Source organism: Pseudophryne corroboree, chromosome 6, assembly GCF_028390025.1.
Source record: "Pseudophryne corroboree isolate aPseCor3 chromosome 6, aPseCor3.hap2, whole genome shotgun sequence".
NCBI classification, from domain to species: domain Eukaryota; kingdom Metazoa; phylum Chordata; class Amphibia; order Anura; family Myobatrachidae; genus Pseudophryne; species Pseudophryne corroboree.
This window is the reverse complement of record NC_086449.1, coordinates 710,297,746-710,318,991: the sequence shown is the minus strand read 5'-3', so window position 1 is coordinate 710,318,991 and position 21,246 is coordinate 710,297,746. Positions and strand designations below refer to the sequence as shown.

Below are 21,246 nucleotides of genomic sequence, written 5' to 3'. Positions count from 1 at the left end.
TGCTGATGAAATACGTTGTTACATATGGGTGGAATGGAAGCGGTGCATGTAAATGCAATACATTACACAGCTGGAACAAAATACACTGCAAAGTTGCAACAACAGTCCCATATTCCTTATATAAGTAGTAAGTACAGCACTGTACATTTAAGGGGTTGGAGGATGGGGGAAGACAGAGAGACGGGAATATAAAGATCCTAGAGTGTACTTTTGTAAATAAGTTTAAACAAGCCTTTTACAGTACAGTGCATAGACATGAGATATTACAAACAGACAGTACATACAACTGTGCCATCCATTAGGCCCATTTCGAGTCTTCAGCCCGACAATAGGCTAATTAGTGCTTGCACCTGTAGGAGGCTAATAAAGGCGTGCCAGTGCTTTTCTCAGTGTCTCACTACATGGGGGAACAGGTAGCATGCTGTGATGTTCTGACCTTGAGCACTGTGCATATGCATGTGTTTGTGGTAAGTACACTCTGAGGGAACCTACTGTATTTGTTTAGTTAGTGCCCAGATGGGTTAGGATTTATTTTTCTGTTTTCGGTACCGCACAATAAAACTACTGTAGCTACAGCTAGACTGCACAGAAATGTGTGTGTCGTTTCCTGGCTGCTGTGTGTTTAGAAATGCCCAACTATCCCAGGAGAGGACACCCCTACCTTGATCTCCTTACAATACACATATAAAATATGTAAACTGTCACCTACCTTGTCAGCAGCACTTGCAATATAAAGACTTCTATGCAATCCTCAACCGGCTCTACCCAGGGCCGGCGCTACCATTAGGCAGCTTTAGGCAGCTGCCTATGGGCGCTGGCCACTGGAGGGCGGCATGCTCCAATTAAAAATATTTAACAAAAAAAAAATATTTTGATAAGTAAGCCCAGACCAGGGGCGGCCGCTTGAGGGTCTAGCCTGCCACAGCCGTCAGTCTCCTCACCTACGCCAGTGTGTTGATTTCCCTGCTCCATGTCTCTAACAGAAATAGACGGAGCTGCGCGTATGAGAGAGCAGGTCAGGAGACGGGCGCCGCCCACACTGACAGCCTAACACGCATCCTAGGCGCCGTCAGCACGAACATGCCGTGCGCTTGTGTGGCGCCCGTCTCCTGACCTGCTTTCTCATACGCGCAGCTCCGTCTATTTCTGTTAGAGACATGGAGCAGGGAAATCAACACACTGGCGTAGGTGAGGTGACTGACGGCTGTGGCAGGCTAGACCCTCGCCGTGGCCGCCCCTGGTCTGGGCTTACTTATCAAAATATTATTTTTTTTTGTAAAATATATTTAATTGGAGCATCTGAAAGGCAAGAGAAGTCTCCCTATCCCCTGCCGCCCCGCGCCTCCCTATCCCCTCCCTCCCTGCCGCCCCGCGTCTCCCTATCCTCTCCCTCCCACCCCGCGTCTCACTATCCCCTCACTGCCGCCCCGCGTCTCGCTATCCCCTCCCTCCCCGCGCCTCCCTATCCCCTCCCTCCCTGCCGCCCCGCGTTTCCCTTCCCTCCCACATCGCGTCTCACTATCCCCTTACTGCCGCCCCGCGTCTCCCTATCCCCTCCCTCCCCGCGCCTCCCTATCCCCTCCCTCCCCGCCGCCCGCGCCTCCCTATCCCCTCCCTCCCTGCCGCCCTGCGTCTCCCTATCCCCTCCCTCGCACCCCGCGTCTCACTATCCCCTCCCCGCCGCCCCGGGTATTGCTATCCCCTCCCTCCCCGCCGCCCTGCGCCTCCCTATCCCCTCCCTCCCTGCCGCCCCGCGTCTCCCTATCCTCTCCCTCCCACCCCGCGTCTCACTATCCCCTCACTGCCGCCCCGCGTCTCGCTATCCCCTCCCTCCCCGCGCCTCCCTATCCCCTCCCTCCCTGCTGCCCCGCATCTCCCTATCCTCTCCCTCCCACCCCGCGTCTCACTATCCCCTCCCTGCCGCCCCGCGTCTCGCTATCCCCTCCCTCCCTGCCGCCCCGCGTCTCCCTATCCCCTCCCTCGCACCCCGCGTCTCACTATCCCCTCCCTGCCGCCCCGCGTCTCGCTATCCCCTCCCTCCCTGCCGCCCCGCGCCTCCCTATCTCCTCCCTCCCACCCTGCATCTCCCTATCCCCTCCCACCCCGTGTCTCCCTATCCCCTCCCTCCCACCCCACGTCTCCCTATCCCCTCCCTCCCTGCTGCCCCGCGTCTCCCTATCCCCTCCCACCCACCCCACGTCTCCCTATCCCCTCCCACCCACCCCACGTCTCCCTATCCCCTCCTTCCCACCCCACGTCTCCCTATCCCCTCCCTCCCTGCTGACCCCGCGCCTCCCGATGTTGGAGTTGCCTACAGCAGCGGCAGCTTCGGAGACAACAGGCAGCGCTGTTACCTCTATTTCCGTACCCTCAGCATCTCCGGCAGCATCTGCTTCCTCCGGGACTGAGGAACCAGGACCACTAAGGCGAGGGGTGGGGGGAGTTGTGCTTGGTGGCAAGTGTCTGGGCAGCTCACCCCCAGATCACTTGGACTGCAGCTCCCCCCCTTGTGATCTGGGGGCGAGCTGCAGTCCAAGTGATCTGGGGGCGAGCTGCAGTCCAAGTGATCTGGGGGTGAGCTGCAGTCCAAGTGATCTGGGGGTGAGCTGCAGTCCAAGTGATCTGGGCAAGATCACTTGGACTCCAGCTCACCCCCAGATCACTTGGACGCAGGGACAGGGAAAAATAAATAAAATAAATGTAAAAAAATGATATATTTATATCACAGCTGCCTGCCTCCCACCGCTGACCAGCGCTCACTTCTGCACGCTGCACCGCCATTGAAAGCTGACCACTGCAGACCACAACTGGCGGTGGTCAGAGGGACATCAACGCCTCAGCGTAGAAGGACAGCTTAGTACCGCCGCATCCCCCGCAGACCATGGGCTCATCCGCCACCGACAACCACAGTCCCTTCCGCACCTCCGCTGCACATATCAGGTAATGTTGCTCTCAGTCCCTGCTGTCACGCTCTCAGTCCCTGCTGTCACGCTCTCAGTCCCTGCTGTCACGCTCTCAGTCCCTGCTGTCACTCTCTCAGTCCCTGCTGTCACTCTCTCAGTCCTTGCTGTCACTCTCTCTCCCTGTCCCTGATTTGTGGGTCATACCGTTTGCTATAATGTGAATTTCGGCTCATACCATATGCTATAATGTGAATTTCGGCTCATACCATGTGGTAAAATCAGAATTTTGGCTCATACCGTATGCTGTAATGTGAATTTCGGGTCATACCGTGTGCTATAATGTGAATTTCGGCTCATACAGTGTGGTAAAATCTGAAATTTTGGGTCATAGCGTGTTCTGTAACGTGAATTTCGGCTCATACCGTGTGCTGTAATGTGAATTTCGGCTCATACTGTGTAGTAAAATATGAATTTTGGCTCATACCGTGTGCTGTAATGTGAATTTCGGCTCATACTGTGTGCTGTAATGTGAATTTCGGCTCATACCTGTTATGAGCCACGGCTGTGGCTCATTCCTGTTTTGCAGTTTTGTTCTGTATTTCATGTTATACTTCTGTTTATGTTCCCCGTGGGTATCATGGGGTGCTCGGAGCTCACCCCTGTTATGAACCACAGGTAGTGGTTCATTTCTATTTTATGTTTATTAAGTTGTCTTGCATGCCTGGATTTCCTGTTGCTCTGTTTTAGTATGCTCTTGTCTGCTGCCGCTGGTTAGTCTGTGTAATTGCAGCTTGTTCCATGTGTTCAGCCTCACCTGGCTGCTAATTGCATCTTGTCAGCTGGAATCATGCAATAGGCCAGCTGCTCTGGATTATTAATTAGGCCTCTCTGTTATATGCTGGCTGATTGCAGTTCACAGACGCTGGTGATATTCCTTGGTTTGCAGTCTGCTTTAAGTTTGAGCTGGTTCTTGTCAGTCCCTGTGTGGATTCCTGTGTCAGTCCCTGTGTGGATTCCTGTGTCAGTCCCTGTGTCTGATCCCGTGTCCTACCCTGAGTTCCAGTGGATTCTGCCTGTCCTCCAGTTCTGAAAGTCGGTGTCGGCAGCTTCCTGTTTGCCTATGTCAGTTGCAGAAAGTATCCAGTCCTGCTCAAGCCGGTTGTTCCTGTCCTCAGTGGTCCTGTACTCAGAGATTTGTCATCTTTTCCTGGAGTCTGACTGAGCACCTTTAACATCCTGTGGTGTTCGTGAGTCACGGCGCAGCCGTGTGTTGCGGCTTGTCCGCTTACTGTTTATTATTTAGTATATTTGTGTCCTGGAGCTTTTGCGGAGGATTCCGCTCTCCCTGATCCACTCTGGTATCCAGCGGTGCTGGATAGGAGTAACGGATCAGTGGATCTTTGGTTGTCCTTTTCCCTGGCGGCTAGTCCGCACATACCTTTTGATTTAGTTAGTTAGCTTGTAACCCCTGGCCTGGTTGCTTAGTCAGAGGGCCCCTTGTTATCACCCTGTCTCGGATTTCCCTTTGTCTCCCATTAAGACCTGAGGGGGCATCGGGGTTGGGCAGACATAATCCGCCCTTCGAACGCGGCTGCCATGGGCTCAAGCAACCATAGTCTCGCAGGGGATTTCTGATAACACGGGCGAGACAACGGAGTTAGGGCGCCAGGGGTTACTAGGCTTTCCTGCTCCCACAACCAGCATATCTTCCCAGTACTCTGACCTCAGCCATACGATCTCCTCTGGTCTGGAGTACGGGAATCATAACAATACCGTGTGCTGTAATGTGAATTTCGGCTCATACCGTGTGCTGTAATGTGAATTTCGGCTCATACTGTGTGCTGTAATGTGAATTTCGGCTCATACGGTGTGCTGTAATGTGAATTTCGGCTCATACTGTGTGGTAAAATATGAATTTCGGATCATACCATGTGCTGTAGTGTGAATTTTGGTTCATACCATGTGCTGTAGTGTGAATTTCGGCTCATTCCGTGTGCTGTAATGTGAATTTCTAGATAGTATAAGGGGTCCTAATACACTGAAGGACACGCCCCCATTTGAGTGGCCACACCCCCTCTTCCGGAGGCGCGCGCATAATTGCAACCTTCACTTTTCCATACCCCCACTTCAAAATGTACACTTCGACCACTGTATATGTATGTGTGTGTGTGTGTGTGTGTGTGTGTGTGTGTGTGTGTGTATATGTATGTATGTATGTATGTATGTATGTATATATATATATATATATATATATATATATATATATATATATATATATATTTAAAAAATAGAGATAAGGGCGCCTTCTAGTGTCTAGATAAATAAATATAGTGTATACCCAATGTGAAAGGAAAAGTGGACACTACTTATCTGGGGCATGTATTTCTCTTCGGTCACGAGACCAATATTGGTACATAAAAGAGATAAAGGAAATATAACATAGCGCGTACCGTTTTTATACCATTAATCAGCAAAAATATGGTTGTATATAAAAAACCTTATAGGGATGAACAAATCCCATAATTTAAAATCCACAGCCAGGGATAAAAGGTTTTTACAGATTTTAATACAACACATAAAAACAAATGGTAGAAGTGTGAGCGTACAAGATATAAAATTCAATCAGGCTTATCTGTCCACATGGAAAACTGGTACGTCAAATATTTTTCATATAGACCATACAAATAGTAACAATGCAAACGTACAAGAAATAAATGTATATTAGGCTTATCTGTCCTTATAGGAGGTTCAGGTACAGCAGTACCAACGCGTTTCGTCAATATTCAGATTCGTCCACCTTGTCAAAGGGGTGGTAGCACCCCGAAACGTTGGATCTGTTTTTTGCTTCACTATGGAATAAACACCATTTTCTTGGAAATCCTATGAGTTTTCATCCCTGAGTGCCGCTGCTTGCTAGGAGTTGTTGTATGTACTACAGATTCCAGAAGGCACCAGGGTCCTGTGTATCGTGAAGGGTGAGTGCCAATCCGTTGCTATATATATATATATATATATATATATATATATATATATATATATATATATATATATATATATATATATATATATATATATATATATATATATATATATATATATAAAAAAAAAAATATCTCAGTGCCTCCCCAGCCAATGACCTCACCGCACGTCACTGCCACAAAGTTCTAGTTACAACCCTGGTGCCTATCTATGATACTGTATAAAACTACAGACTGTGGTATTATACTATATATGGATGTGGGGCTGGATGCTTTTTAACTTGTGAGCATTTAATATAATATTTGTCAGGTTATCTTTTGCTGTTATTTGGCTGCTTCAGGAGGATCAACATACTGTTAACACAGCCTCTAGATAACGTGATCACTCCACTGTCCAAGCAACAGGGAAAGGGGAGGGCCGGGAGGATGGGGGGGGGGGGGGGGGGGGTGTAGGCAGAAATTTTGCCTAGGGTGCCGAGAAACCTTGCCCTGGCTCTACCTCCTAACTTGGAACTAGTACGGAATTTGCTGTGTCCAAGTGGGAGCCATCCACTGTGCATTTATCCTGATTGCTAAATCAGGAACTTAGCACTGTCCTCATCGAACTGGTAAAAAGTTACCCTATGCTTGATAACTTTTGAATATCTACAGGGCCATACTCCTAATTTCTCTAACGTCCTAAGTGGATGCTGGGGACTCCGTAAGGACCATGGGGAATAGCGGCTCCGCAGGAGACTGGGCACATCTAAAGAAAGCTTTAGGACTATCTGGTGTGCACTGGCTCCTCCCCCTATGACCCTCCTCCAAGCCTCTGTTAGATCTTTGTGCCCGAACGAGAAGGGTGCACACTAGGGGCTCTCCTGAGCTTCTTAGTGAAAGTTTTAGTTTAGGTTTTTTATTTTCAGTGAGACCTGCTGGCAGCAGGCTCACTGCATCGAGGGACTAAGGGGAGAAGAAGCGAACTCACCTGCGTGCAGAGTGGATTGGGCTTCTTAGGCTACTGGACATTAGCTCCAGAGGGAGGATCACAGGCCCAGCCTGGATGGGTCCCAGAGCCGCGCCGCCGGCCCCCTTACAGAGCCAGAAGGCAGAAGAGGTCCGGAAAATCGGCGGCAGAAGACGTCCTGTCTTCAACAAGGTAGCGCACAGCACTGCAGCTGTGCGCCATTGCTCTCAGCACACTTCACACTCCGGTCACTGAGGGTGCAGGGCGCTGGGGGGGGGGCGCCCTGAGACGCAATAATAAACACCTTGGATGGCAAAAAATGCATCACATATAGCTCCTGGGCTATATGGATGCATTTAACCCCTGCCAAAATACTTAGAAAAACGGGAGATAGGCTCCGCCCCCTTATCGGCGGCCTTATCTCCTCAGCACACTGGCGCCATTTTCCCTCACAACTCCGTTGGAGGGAAGCTCCCTGTCTCTCCCCTGCAGTCACTACACTACAGAAAGGGTTAAAAAAGAAAGGGGGGCACTAATTACGCGCAGTATTAAAGATACAGCAGCTATAAGGGGAAAAACACTTATATAATGTTATCCCTGTATATATATAGCGCTCTGGTGTGTGCTGGCAAACTCTCCCTATGTCTCCCCAAAGGGCTAGTGGGGTCCTGTCCTCTATCAGAGCATTCCCTGTGTGTGTGCTGTATGTCGGTACATTTGTGTCGACATGTATGAGGAGAAAAATGATGTGGAGACGGAGCAGATTGCCTGTAATAGTGATGTCACCCCCTAGGGGGTCGACACCTGAGTGGATGAACTGTTGGAAGGAATTACGTGACAGTGTCAGCTCTGTATAAAAGACAGTGGTTGACATGAGACAGCCGGCTACTCAGCTTGTGCCTGTCCAGACGTCTCATAGGCCGTCAGGGGCTCTAAAGCGCCCGTTACCTCAGATGGCAGATATAGACGCCGACACGGATACTGACTCCAGTGTCGACGGTGAAGAGACAAATGTGACTTCCAGTAGGGCCACACGTTACATGATTGAGGCAATGAAAAATGTTTTTACACATTTCTGATAATACGAGTACCACCAAAAAGGGGTATTATGTTTCGGTGAGGAAAAACTACCTGTAGTTTTCCTGAATCTGAGAAATTAAATGAGGTGTGTGATGATGCGTGGTTTTCCCCCGATAACAACTGATAATTTCTAAAATGTTATTGGCATTATATCCTTTCCCGCCAGAGGTTAGGGTGCGTTGGGAAACACCCCCTAGGGTGGATAAAGCGCTCACACGCTTGTAAGGGCTCTACCCTCTCCTGAGATGGCCGCCCTTAAGGATCCTGCTGATAGAAAGCAGGAGGGTATCCTAAAATGTATTTACACACATACTGGTGTTATACTGCGACCAGCAATCGCCTCAGCCTGGTTGTGCAGTGCTGGGTTGGCGTGGTCGGATTCCCTGACTGAAAATATTGATACCCTAGATAGGGACAGTATATTTTTGCCTATAGAGCATTTAAAAGATGCATTTCTATATATGCGTGATGCACAGCGGAATATTTGCCGACTGGCATCAAGTCAAAGTGCGTTGTCCATTTCTACCAGTAGAGGGTTATGGACACGTCAGTGGTCAGGTGATGCGTATTCCAAACGGCATTTGGAAGTATTGCCTTATTAAAGGGAGGAGTTATTTGGGGTCGGTCTTTCAGACCTGGTGGCCACGGCAACAGCTGGGAAATCCACGTTTGTACCCCAGGTCGCCTCTCAACATGAGAAGACGCCGTATTATCAGGCGCAGTCTTTTCGTGGACAAGCGGGCAAAAGATTCCTCATTTCTGCCCCGTGACAGAGGGAGAGGAAAAAGGCTGCAGAAATCAGCCAGTTCCCAGGAACAGAAACCCTCTCCCGCCTCTGCCAAGCCCTCAGTATGACGCTGGGGCTTTACAAGCAGAATCAGGCACGGTGGGGGGCCCGTCTCAATGAATTTCAGCGCGCAGTGGGCTCACTCGCAAGTAGACCCCTGGATCCTTCAGGTGATATCTCAGGGGTACAAATTAGAATTCGAGACGTCTCCCCCTCGCCGTTTCCTAAAGTCGGCTTTACCGATGTCTCCTTCTGACAGGGAGACTGTTTTGGAAGCCATTCACAAGCTGTATTCCCAGCAGGTGATAACAAGGTACCCCTCCTGCAACAGGGAACGGGGTATTATTCCACACTGTTGTGGTACCGAAGCCGGACGGCTCGGTGAGACCGATTCTAAATCTAAAATCTTTGACCACTTACATACAGAGGTTCAAATTCAAGATTGAGTCACTCAGAGCAGTGATTGCGAACCTGGAAGAAGGGGACTACATGGTGTCTCGGGACATCAAGGATGCTTACCTTCATGTCAAAATTTACCCTTCTCATCAAGGGTACCTCAGGTTTATGGTACAGAACTGTCACTATCAGTTCAGACGCTGCCGTATGGATGGTCCACGGCACCCCGGGTCTTTACCAAGGTAATGGCCGAAATGATGATATTCCTTCGAAGGAAGGGAATTTTAGTTATCCTTTACTTGGACGATTCCCTGATAAGGGTAAGATCCAGGGAACAGTTGGAGGTCGGTGTAGCACTATTTCAGGTAGTGTTGCGGCAGCACGATTGGATTCTCAATATTCCAAAATCGCAGCTGGTTCCGACGACTTGTCTTCTGTTCCTAGGGATGATCCTGGACACAGTCCAGAAAAAGGCTTTTCTCCCGGAGGAGAAAGCCAGGGAGTTATCCGAGCTAGTCAGGAACCTCCTAAAACCGAGCCAAGTCTCAGTGCATCAATGCACAAGGGTTCTGGGTAAAATGGTGGCTTCCTAAGAAGCAATCCCATTCGGCAGATTCCACGCAAGAACTTTCCAGTGGGACCTGCTGGACAAATGGTCCGGGTCGCATCTTCAGATGCATCAGCGGATAACCCTGTCACCAAGGACAAGGGTGTCCCTCCTGTGGTGGTTGCAGAGTGCTCATCTTCTAGAGGGCCGCAGATTCGGCATTCAGGACTGGGTCCTGGTGACCACGGATGCCAGCCTGGGGAGCAGTCACACAGGGAAGGAATATCCAGGGCTTATGGTCAAGTCTGGAGACATCACTTCACATAAATATCCTGAAGCTAAGGGCCATTTACAATGCTCTAAGCTTAGCAAGTCCTCTGCTTCAAGGTCAGCCGGTGTTGATCCAGTCGGACAACATCACGGCAGTCACCCACGTAAACAGACAGGGTGGCACAAGAAGCAGGAGGGCAATGGCAGAAGCTGCAAGGATTCTTCGCTGGGCGGAAAATCATGTGATAGCACTGTCAGCAGTATTCATTCCGGGAGTGGACAACTGGGAAGCAGACTTCCTCAGCACGACCTCCACCCGGGAGAGTGGGGACTTCACCCAGAAGTCTTCCACATGATTATAAACCGTTGGGAAAAACTCGACAGGTATTGCGCCAGGTCAAGGGACCCTCAGGCAATAGCTGTAGACGTTCTGGTAACACCGTGGGTGTACCAGTCAGTGTATGTGTTCCCTCCTCTGCCTCTCATACCCAAGGTACTGAGATTGATAAGATGGAGAGGAGTAAGCACTATATTCGTGGCTCCGGATTGGCCAAGAAGGACTTGGTAACCGGAACTTCAAGAGATGCTCACGAAGGATCCGTGACCTCTACCTCTAAGAAGGGACCTGCTCCAGCAAGGACCCTGTCTGTTCCAAGACTTACCACGGCTGTGTTTGACGGCATGGCGGTTGAACGCCGGATCCTGAAAAGGCATTCCGGATGAAGTCATCCCTATCATGATCAAAGCCAGGAAGGATGTAACCGCAAAACATTATCACCGCATTTGGCGAAAAATATGTTGCGTGGTGCGAGGCCAGTAAGGCCCGACGGAGGTAATTCAACTGGGTCGTTTCCTACATTTCCTGCAAACAGGAGTGTCTATGGGCCTGAAATTGGGGTCCATTAAGGTTAAAATTTCGTCCCTGTCAATTTTCTTCCAAAAAGAACTAGCTTCAGTCCCTGAAGTTCAGACGTTTGTAAAAGGGGTACTGCATATACAGCCTCCTTTTGTGCCTTCAGTGGCACTTTGGGATCTCAATGTAGTTTTTGGGTTCCAAAAGTCACATTGGTTTGAACCACTTAAATCTGTGGAGTTAAAATATCTCACATGGAAAGTGGTCATGTTGTTGGCCCTGGCCTGGGCCAGGCGCGTGTCAGAATTGGCGGCTTTATCCTGTAAAAGCCCTTATCTGATTTTCCATTCGGACAGGGCGGAATTGAGGACTCGTCCTCAGTTTCTCCCTAAGGTGGTTTCAGCGTTTCACCTGAACCAACCTATTGTGGTGCCTGCGGCTACTAGGGACTTGGAGGACTCCAAGTTGCTAGACGTTGTCAGGGCCCTGAAAATATATGTTTCCAGGACGGCTGGAGTCAGGAAAACTGACTCGCTGTTTATCCTGTATGCACCCAACAAGCTGGGTGCTCCTGCTTCTAAGCAGACTATTGCTCGTTGGATTTGTAGTACAATTCAGCTTGCACATTCGGTGGCAGGCCTGCCACAGCCAAAAATCTGTAAATGCCCACTCCACAAGGAAGGTGGGCTCATCTTGGGCGGCTGCCCGAGGGGTCTCGGCTTTACAACTTTGCCGAGCAGCTACTTGGTCAGGAGCAAATACGTTTGTAAAATTCTACAAAATTGATACCCTGGCTGAGGAGGACCTGGAGTTCTCTCATTTGGTGCTGCAGAGTCATCCGCACTCTCCCGCCCGTTTGGGAGCTTTGGTATAATCCCCATGGTCCTTACGGAGTCCCCAGCATCCACTTAGGACGTTAGAGAAAATAAGAATTTACTTACCGATAATTCTATTTCTCGTAGTCCGTAGTGGATGCTGGGCGCCCATCCCAAGTGCGGATTGTCTGCAATACTGGTACATAGTTATTGTTTCCAAAAAATCGGGTTATTGCTGTAGTGAGCCATCTTTTCTAGAGGCTCCTCTGTTATCATGCTGTTAACTGGGTTCAGATCACAAGTTGTACGGTGTGATTGGTGTGGCTGGTATGAGTCTTACCCGGGATTCAAGATCCTACCTTATTGTGTACGCTCGTCCGGGCACAGTATCCTAACTGAGGCTTGGAGGAGGGTCATAGGGGGAGGAGCCAGTGCACACCAGATAGTCCTAAAGCTTTCTTTAGATGTGCCCAGTCTCCTGCGGAGCCGCTATTCCCCATGGTCCTTACGGAGTCCCCAGCATCCACTACGGACTACGAGAAATAGAATTATCGGTAAGTAAATTCTTATTTTCAGGTATATTTACATTATCAACTAACAGGACAATTGGAGGATAAGGAACTTATTTACAGAGTATACTGTACCTGACTCTATCTGCTGTCATATTTATTTTTAAGGACTTCCAAATGTATGCTGCTACATAGCTAATTGTTTTATAGCTATTATCTCTATACCCATGTTTTTTAATAAATGTTATTGTTTACAGGCCTTGAGGCCACTGCTGCACTGTTATCGTTGTTTTTGTTATGGTACTCCTATTGTGGAGTCCAGCTGTGGTTCATCTGTCTGTCAGGGGGTCTATATGACATCACCGGGAGGTGTGATGTGACATCACTGGGAGGCGTGGCATAAATCAAGTGGGAGATGGAGTTATGTCTGCTGAGATGGCTGCAGCTCTTCAGGGATTTGCATTCCACTGTGGAATGTAAACTGTAAACTGTCATCTGCTCTGGCTAGTGGGCACTTCCACAGGTGCAGTTAGCCAGGCACAGCGGCAACATATACCCCACCAGTGCTGCCTGCTGCTATGTGCTCAGTTAGGACCTAATTTCTCTGCTGACCCAACACAACTTTTCCTCTTCTCCTCCCCAGCAGGGCAGCAGCAGTAGGTGACTGACCATTCACATCACTACAACTAGAGGCAACAGGCAGAAATCATCACCCTGCCTTGGCCCTGGAGACATATACTACCCACACTACCCCACAGAAACATACTTTACCTACACTACCCCTTGGCACCAGAGACATATACTACCCACCCTACCCCCAGAAATATACACACTACCACCTTTGCCCAGAGACATACACTACCCACCCTATCCCCAGCTCCCTAGACATAGTGTTTTTAGGACACCGCACATCCCCAACTTAAGTTGATCAGACACATACAGTAGTATCAACAGCCACCTATCAGCATGTGGCATATTGGAAGTACAGTATATGGAAGTCCCTGATATCCAGCAGATCATAGACGAGATTTGGCACTCTTATATCATGGACTACACGACTAGCATTCTAGGTGACTCCTACAGAAGTTTATTTTCTTTCTTAAGTGTGAGCCTTGGACTTCCCATTTCAATATTCCTCCTGTGTTCTTTTGGCGTCCTCAGACCTTAGGTTAAGTAGACATTTTTGTGGCCGGTCCATTGATAGACATAACATATTGTCCTCTTTTTCAGTTTGATCTTCTTTACCTCTATGGCTTAAATAATTATGTTACATACATTTACTGATATTTCATGTCAGATAACTCTGAAAGTGAAGGAGTTGACAATGTTGTTCATGAAGTTCTAGAAATCAGTGATTACCCAGGAAGAGAAGGTTCCGGTATGAAAGATAGATAGTGTCTAGTTAGACAGTCAATAGATAGACACCATGTGTTAGACAGACATTAAGTCGACAGGGTTAAAACGGTCGACACGAAAAAGGTCAATGGGGTCAAAAGGTCGACATGAAAATGGTCGACATGAAAAGGGTCGACATGTTTTTTGCAATTTTTGTGGTTTGTGTGGATAGTTTTGTCATCTGGGCTCCCCAATTGTAGAAAGGCATTCGCTCATCACGCTTTGGGCATGGTGGCTCGCCACAAGGTTTATAACCAACTCTATGCAGACATGGATAGAGAAAGTATGAAATAGTCCAAAAACATGTTACATTAAAAAAAAATTGTCTATCTTTTTTATGTCGACCTTTTGACCATGTCGACCTTCTGACCTGTTGATCTTTTGTACTGTCTACCTTTTTCATGTCGACCTTTTGACCCTGTCGACCTAATGTCTGTCTAACATATGGTGTCTATCTATTGACTGTCTAACTAGACACTGTGGGGTATATTTACTAAGATTCGTATTCGTACCGATTTGGATTGAGAATCATCACGAATGACATCGAAAGTGTATTTGTGCAACTTTTTTAATTTGTTACACCTCATTTACTAAGCTGTCGTATTTGTATTTTTTTTTTTCGATGTCGATGTCATTCGTGGTTTTGTAAGGTAGAATGCGGCCGATTTTGAGGTTTGTCGGCCGTGTTCTGAGATTTTTGTTACGACTGCGTCACATGTCGGTTACGGCAGTGTTTGTCCGTTGACGGCCGCGTTTTTTTTCCTAAGTTTCGTTTTTGTCACTCGTCCGTGATTGGTTTGATTCGTGATGGAGGAGTGTCTGTGCACATTACTATAAAACCGCCCCAAACCGTCCGCACCTCGTGGGTTTAGCTAGTGGAGAGGAGAGAGGAAGGTGTGTTAGGAGTCGGTGAGTTTGGTGGAGTGTTTGGTGGATTTGGAGTGTATTTTTTCGATTGTTGAGTGCTGTACTGTGTGTGTAAGTAGTCTTGTCATACTTGTTGTGTAGTTTTTTCAAAGTTTGTCTACTTTTTTGTCCTTGTTTTTTTTTTTTTCAAGTCTATTGTCATTGTTTGAGTGTGTGTGTGTGTGTGTGTGTGTGTGTTGGGTGTGTAGTGGTAGTGGAGGAGTGTGTTTTTCTGTTTTTTTTTCTCTGTTATTTGTAGTTTGTCGGGATTATGTCTCAGTCAGTGTGGTGGAGGAGGTGAGTGAGAGGGAGGAGGTGAGTGAGAGGGAGGAGGTGAGTGAGAGGGAGGAGGTGAGTGAGAGGGAGGAGGTGAGTGAGAGGGAGGAGGTGAGTGAGAGGGAGGAGGTGAGTGAGGTGGAGGGGGTTAGTGAGGTGGAGGGGGTTAGTGAGGTGGAGGGGGTGCCTGTTGCTGCGTTCTCCAGTGATAGTGATGGTGTTGTGGCTCCGCAGCCACGCACCACTACCAAGACTGGGCGCAATGTGAAATTCAGCTATGCTGAAAACATGGCTTTGGTGCGGGAGCTGATGAGGCATCATCGGCAATTGTTTGGCCAGGATGCTGCCAAGGTGTCCACACGTAGGAAGTCTGTACTGTGGGGTAAAGTCATTGCGGCAGTGAATAGTGAGGGTGTGGTGAGGCGGACTGAGGACACGTGTCGCAAGCGCTTTTATGATATCAAGCACCGTGTCAAGGCAAAGATGGCCAAGGAGGCCAAATCAGCCCGCCAAACCGGGGGTGGACACCCCTTCCGTGCTTCTTATCGGGATTGGGAGGAGCCTGTGCGTTCCCTTATTCCACCCGAAGTGGTTGGTGCGACTCATGTCCGGGATTCTGACCGGCCAAGGCAGGATGGTGAGTATTTTATTAAAAATTGAAAAGTTTTTATTTTTTGCTTAAAAATGTAATCCTGCTAATTCTGATTGTCAGTTTTTTAATTGTTATATTGTGTTGGTGAAGTCGTGCAGGCCTGGGCAACCTATGGTTCTACAGGTGTTGGCAAACTACAAGTCCCATCATGCATTGCCACAGTTTTGTTAATAGTGAATGCTACATCTGTTGCAGTGCATGCTGGTATGTGTAGTTCTAATACATAATCAGAGATCCAGCTTGTCTATAACTGATATTTTTTTTATACATTTATTACAAATATTTTTTATTTTGGTATTTCTGTTTATGGTGTGTTGTCCTTTTTTTTTTTTTTTTTTTTTTATGCATATTTTTTTGGCCAATTTTTTTTTTTATGCTGATTTTTTAGGCTAGTTCACCTTTCCTTGACAACTTTGCTGTCTGGCTTCCCCACTTTCTCTCCTCCGACCTCCCCTCTGTCATCCTCGGTGACATTAACATCCCTACTGACATCACTAATGCCGCTTCCACTAATCTTCTCGCCCTTTCCACCTCCTTTGGACTTTCTCAATGGACCTCCACCGCTACCCACAATCTCGGCCACTCCCTCGACCTTGTCTTCACCCACCGATGTGATCTCTCTGATTTCTCAAACTCTCCCTTCCCTCTCTCTGACCACCATCTGCTTTCTTTCACCCTCTCATCCTCCCTCCTCCTCTCCACGCCCAGACCCACCACCACCAGACGCAATCTTGGGTCTCTCAACCCCACTTTCATGTCCTCCCTCGAGACTTTCCTCTCTCCTCTTTCCACTATGACTTGTCCCAACCAGGCAGCCACCTTCTATAACTCTTCCCTAACCACTGCTCTCGACTCTGTGGCTCCCCTCTCCTCTGTCCCCCTCCGCCGCTCCAAACCCCAACCCTGGCAGACCAAACTAACACGTTTCTTACAAAAATGCTCATGCTCCGCTGAACGCTCCTAGAGGAGATCTCACTCTCTGGCGGACTTCCTCCATTTCAAGTTTATTCTCTCCTCCTACAGCTCTGCTCTTTCCCTCGCCAAGCAATCCTTTTTCCAAGCACTCATCTCTTCTCAGTCCTCCTGTCCACGCCGTCTCTTTGAAACTTTCAACACTCTCCTTCGCCCCCCTCCTCCCCCCCTCCCATCCTCCCTCACTGCCACTGACTTTGCCTCCTTCTTCATCTCCAAAATTGAGGATATCCGACACGACATCTCCCGCCGTCACCCCTCTGCTACCCCCCTGCCCCCTCTATCCCTCCCCTCCATCTATCCCACCCTGTCCTCCTTCCATCCGACTTCAGAAAAGGAAGTCCACTCCCTCATCTTATCCTCCCCCTCCCCTCCCGTCTTCTCCGCTCCCTCTCCCCCACTGCCTGCTCCCACCTTGCTCACCTCTTTAACCTGTCCCTCTCCACCGGCATCTTCCCCTCACCATTCAAACATGCTCTGGTCTCACCTATTCTCAAAAAACCCAACCTCGACCCCTCATCACCCACTAACTACCGCCCCATCTCTCTTCTCCCTTTCGCCTCCAAATTACTTGAACGACTAGTCTACAGCCGTCTCACAAGCTACCTCTCTGACAACTCCATCCTCGATCCACTACAATCTGGCTTTCGCCCACTCCACTCAACTGAGACTGCCCTGGTGAAAGTCACCAATGACCTGCTTTCGGCCAAATCCAGGGGCCACTTCTCTCTGCTCATCCTTCTGTATCTCTCTGCTGCCTTTGATACCGTAGATCATCCTCTCCTCCTCGGCACACTCCAAAACGTTGGCCTCTCTAGCACTGTCCTTGACTGGTTTTCTTCTTACCTCACTAACCGCTCCTTCTCTGTGTCTGCCTCAAGCACCACCTCACACCCTTCCATCCTTCCTGTTGGTGTCCCTCAGGGTTCTGTCCTTGGACACCTTCTGTTCTCCCTGTATACCTCTTCCCTGGGTGCGCTCATTAACTCATTTGGCCTTCAATACCACCTCTATGCTGATGACACACAACTCTACCTCTCATCTCCTGATCTGTCCCCCCTCTGTCCTCTCTCAGGTTTCGAGCTGCCTCTCTGCAATCTCCTCCTGGATGTCTGAATGCTCTCTAAAGCTCAACATGGACAAAACGGAACTCATCATCTTCCCCCCCATCCAGAGCAACACCCCCGACCAATATCTCCATCATTGTTGACAACACCACCATCTCCCCCGTTCCCCAACTCCGCTGCCTGGGCGTCACTCTTGACTCCTCCCTCTCCTTTGCACCCCACATCCAAGCTCTGGCACAATCCTGTCGTTTCCAGCTACGCAACATTGCTCGTATCAGGCCATATCTCTCCCAGAGTGCAACTAAACTCATCATCCACTCACTGGTCATCTCACGACTTGACTACTGCAATCTCCTCCTCACTGGCCTCGCTTGCTCCCATCTTGCTCCCCTCCAATCTGTCCTGAACTCCGCAGCTAGGCTCATCTTCCTCTCACGCTGCACCACATCTACCACTCCCCTCCAACAAAATCTACACTGGCTCCCATTCCCCTACAGAATCCTCTTCAAACTCCTCACCCTTACATACAAGGCCATCTCTATTTCCACTGCTCCCTACATCTCCAACCTCCTTTCCCTTCATACTCCCTCCCGCCCCCTACGGTCGACTAATGACCGTCGCCTCTCCACCGCCCTGGTTACTGCTTCCCATGCACGAGTTCGGGATTTTGCCCGTGCTGCACCCCTTCAGTGGAACGCACTCCCCCGCTCTATTAGACTCTCCCCAACCTTGCAAAGCTTCAAACGGGCACTAAAAACCCACCTATTCATCAAAGCGTACCCTTCTGATGCATAACCCAGAGCTGAAACCGCGCCTCCACCCCCCCTGCCTCATGCCGTGAACATCTCAGCTTTGCTTGCATACTGCCATCAGGCTACCTCCCACTTGCCTGCACCTCTTGTCATCTGTCTGTCGCCCCTCCCCAATAGATTGTTAGCTCTTCAGAGCAGGGCCCTCTTTCCTCTTGTTATCTAAGCCCTCGTCTCAACACATTTCACTCACAGCTCTCCCCTACTCAACGACCATCTTTATCCTGCTAGTAAAGGCTCATCTCCATCTATGACCACCAGCCTCTAGTAGTACGATGATCACTCCCTCAATACTTACATCTTAGCTGTACTATGTCTTGAGAATGTGTGGTGCTCAATTTCTGTTATTTATTTACTGTAATGCAATGTTTCGTCCCCTGTACTGTCCTTTGTACGGCGCTGCGAAACACATGTGGCGCCTTATAAATAAAATGTAGTAATAATAAAATAGTGTTGTATTTGTTGATAAAAAATTGGAAGCTTAGCGTGCAATATTGTGGTTTATTCTTGCAAATTTTTAAAACAAAATAAAAACATAATATTGTGCATATTTTGGCTTTGGGTATGGATTATTTAGTGTAATAGAATCTGATTTCAAGAATACACACCCAATGAAGTAATCCAGATTAAACATAAAATGGTTTTCTTATCATTAGGTTCCAGATGTTTACATCACAATAAGGAATTTCAGATAACAATGAGTATTCAAAGTATGTTCATTTGGTTTTGTCACATTTTTCAACAGTACGCCAGAGAAGCACCACAGCCAGTCCACAGCCAACACTGCCAAGTGATGCAGATGGTGGTAATGCAGGTAAGAATTCACTGTAATCACATTCAGCAAACACATAGAAGATCCAAATATTAATGTTTCTCTTATCACATAGGTTCTTCTTCTGCAAGCCGCCCTCCACTAAGGCGAACATCACAGGGCTCGGTGAGTGTGCCTAGGAGGCCAAGCAAGACACGTCGGCTTGAGCCTGAGTCTGCGGCTTCATCATCACCACCCCGGAGGCGCATCTCCGCAGTGTTGCCCCAGCCACCACAGGCAATTTTGGCAAGTCCAGAAAGCGAGGAGCCACAATCACCTCAGCTGTCTGGTGAGTAAACATAAAAGATAATTGTAAATAAAAAGTAAAACAGTGTGGTCTATGAATTAACCTGGATAAGGCATAATGATTTGAAAAACCACTGATATGTGCAAGGTGTTCTATGCTGAAAAAGTGTAAAATTAAACTTTAACAATTTGGTTCGTCTCTGTTTGACTTGTGCCTTGATCACCTTGCACATATCATTGTCTTTTCAAATCCTTAGGTCTTCTCCTGGTTAATTCTGCTGCACCACTGTTTGTGTAGTGTCAATACAATTATATTTGTGTCATTTCTTATTCCAGGCAATAATCTCAAACAACAAGCACATGGTATTTGTGTTTTATTTTGGTTTTAATTTTCAGATGTGATGTTGGCCATAGCAACCATTTTTTTTCCAAAAAATTTACAACACATTAAAAAACATAAATGTAATCTTTAAGCCAAATGATTGCCATGGCCAACATCTCCATTTCGAAACATAGGCCACCTTAAGACATTTGCATGGTTCTTTAAGATTTCAGAATTTAAATTAATTAAAAAAAAAAACCACTGACTGGCTTTATCAATTTATGAGTGTGTAACAAACCACATTTACTGCAATGTGTGTGGTTCACAAAAGGAAGGGGCATACACAATCTTGAAATGCATTAATGTAAAATGGTGAAAGTTCTTCGTGTTTGCAAAATCATTATGGCTTAGAGTCCGAGAACTTACAAATTATTTTTACTATTCAGTTTTGTAAATTAGAAGGCACATATGTGTTTCCAAAGGTAAGATTCCTAGTTAATTTGACCACACAAACTCTAACATTTTCAACATGAGTATTATTAAGTAAGCCATGTTTTGGTCAAGCAAAAATATATTATTTATACTAAATAGTGGCTGTTCTCAACCCCATACAGAACCACCCATCATGGTCGAGGATGCCCAGCAGGCAACTGACCAGCAGCCTACCTTCACACTACACCTGTAGCCCATTGATCCTACCCTGCCAACCCCGCAGCAGGACATACCACAAGCATCCGTTAGCTCCCAATTGATGCCACCACCACCCCAGCAAGAAATGTCCCCTGACTTTTGGAACAGTTGGGCCACACAACAGGCACAAAACTCGGCCTACCTGAACACACACCCAACACCTTGCCAGTCTGCCCCATCATCTTCCTCGCATCAGTCGGAACTCAGGCAGACTGATTGTTCAGGTTGGAAGAATAGCAACTTCTATGGAACAAATTAGGGCGGACAACAGTCAAATGCTTGCAAATTTATCTAGAATCATAGATGAACAACAGCGGCAGCAACAAGCCCTAATCCAAATAATACAGCACAACCAATTGGTTAACAAAAATTTATCTAAAATTATTACCAGCCACACTGCCACAAATAACCAACTTAATGCGAGCATACACAACCTCAGCCAAAGTATTAATGTGTTGGCATCCCAACAAGTCAGCTCAAGCTCGGGAACTACAACACCAAGCCAGACCCCAGTTACCTCCCCTGTTCGACGCTCCAGCAGAACACGGGCCAACGACCCTGGTCAAACCTCTGCACCCAGCACACACAAAAAAAAAATAAGGAAGGATACATCAAATGTTTGTAACACAATAACATTTTTTGGTATTGTATCCCCAAAAATGCCTGTGTCCGTGCAAATCTTTTTAAAAGACGCAATGTGTGTATGGTTTAATGTGCTAATGAGTGACACTGTAATTTAATCAAATTACAGTATAAATGTACAGACCAGTATAAAGAACAAACACTAACGCAACAAAACAAACATTCACACCTACAATACATTTAATAAAAGTGGTTAGTCAAGGTTATTTTAAACTAAATAATACTTACCGGTAAAATAACGCAGAATAACTTCTTGCCTTACCTGCCTCCCTACATCTGTACTCACACTGTCACCAGATGTTTCTAACTCGCCTACTTGCTGGCTGTTTTCTTCATCATCATGTGGAAGATGTTGGTTCAAACACAGATTATGA

General features: G+C 47.7%; 1 long non-coding RNA gene across 1 annotated transcript; it reads left to right on the top strand.

Moving 5' to 3' along the window:
• The first annotated feature begins 402 nt into the window (after positions 1-402).
• Positions 403-19,265, top strand: LOC134935595 (uncharacterized). The gene is made up of 4 exons (XR_010180278.1): positions 403-467; positions 2,729-2,940; positions 18,907-18,975; positions 19,049-19,265. It is a non-coding gene; the product is annotated as an uncharacterized LOC134935595 (long non-coding RNA).
• Positions 19,266-21,246: the final 1,981 nt, after the last annotated feature.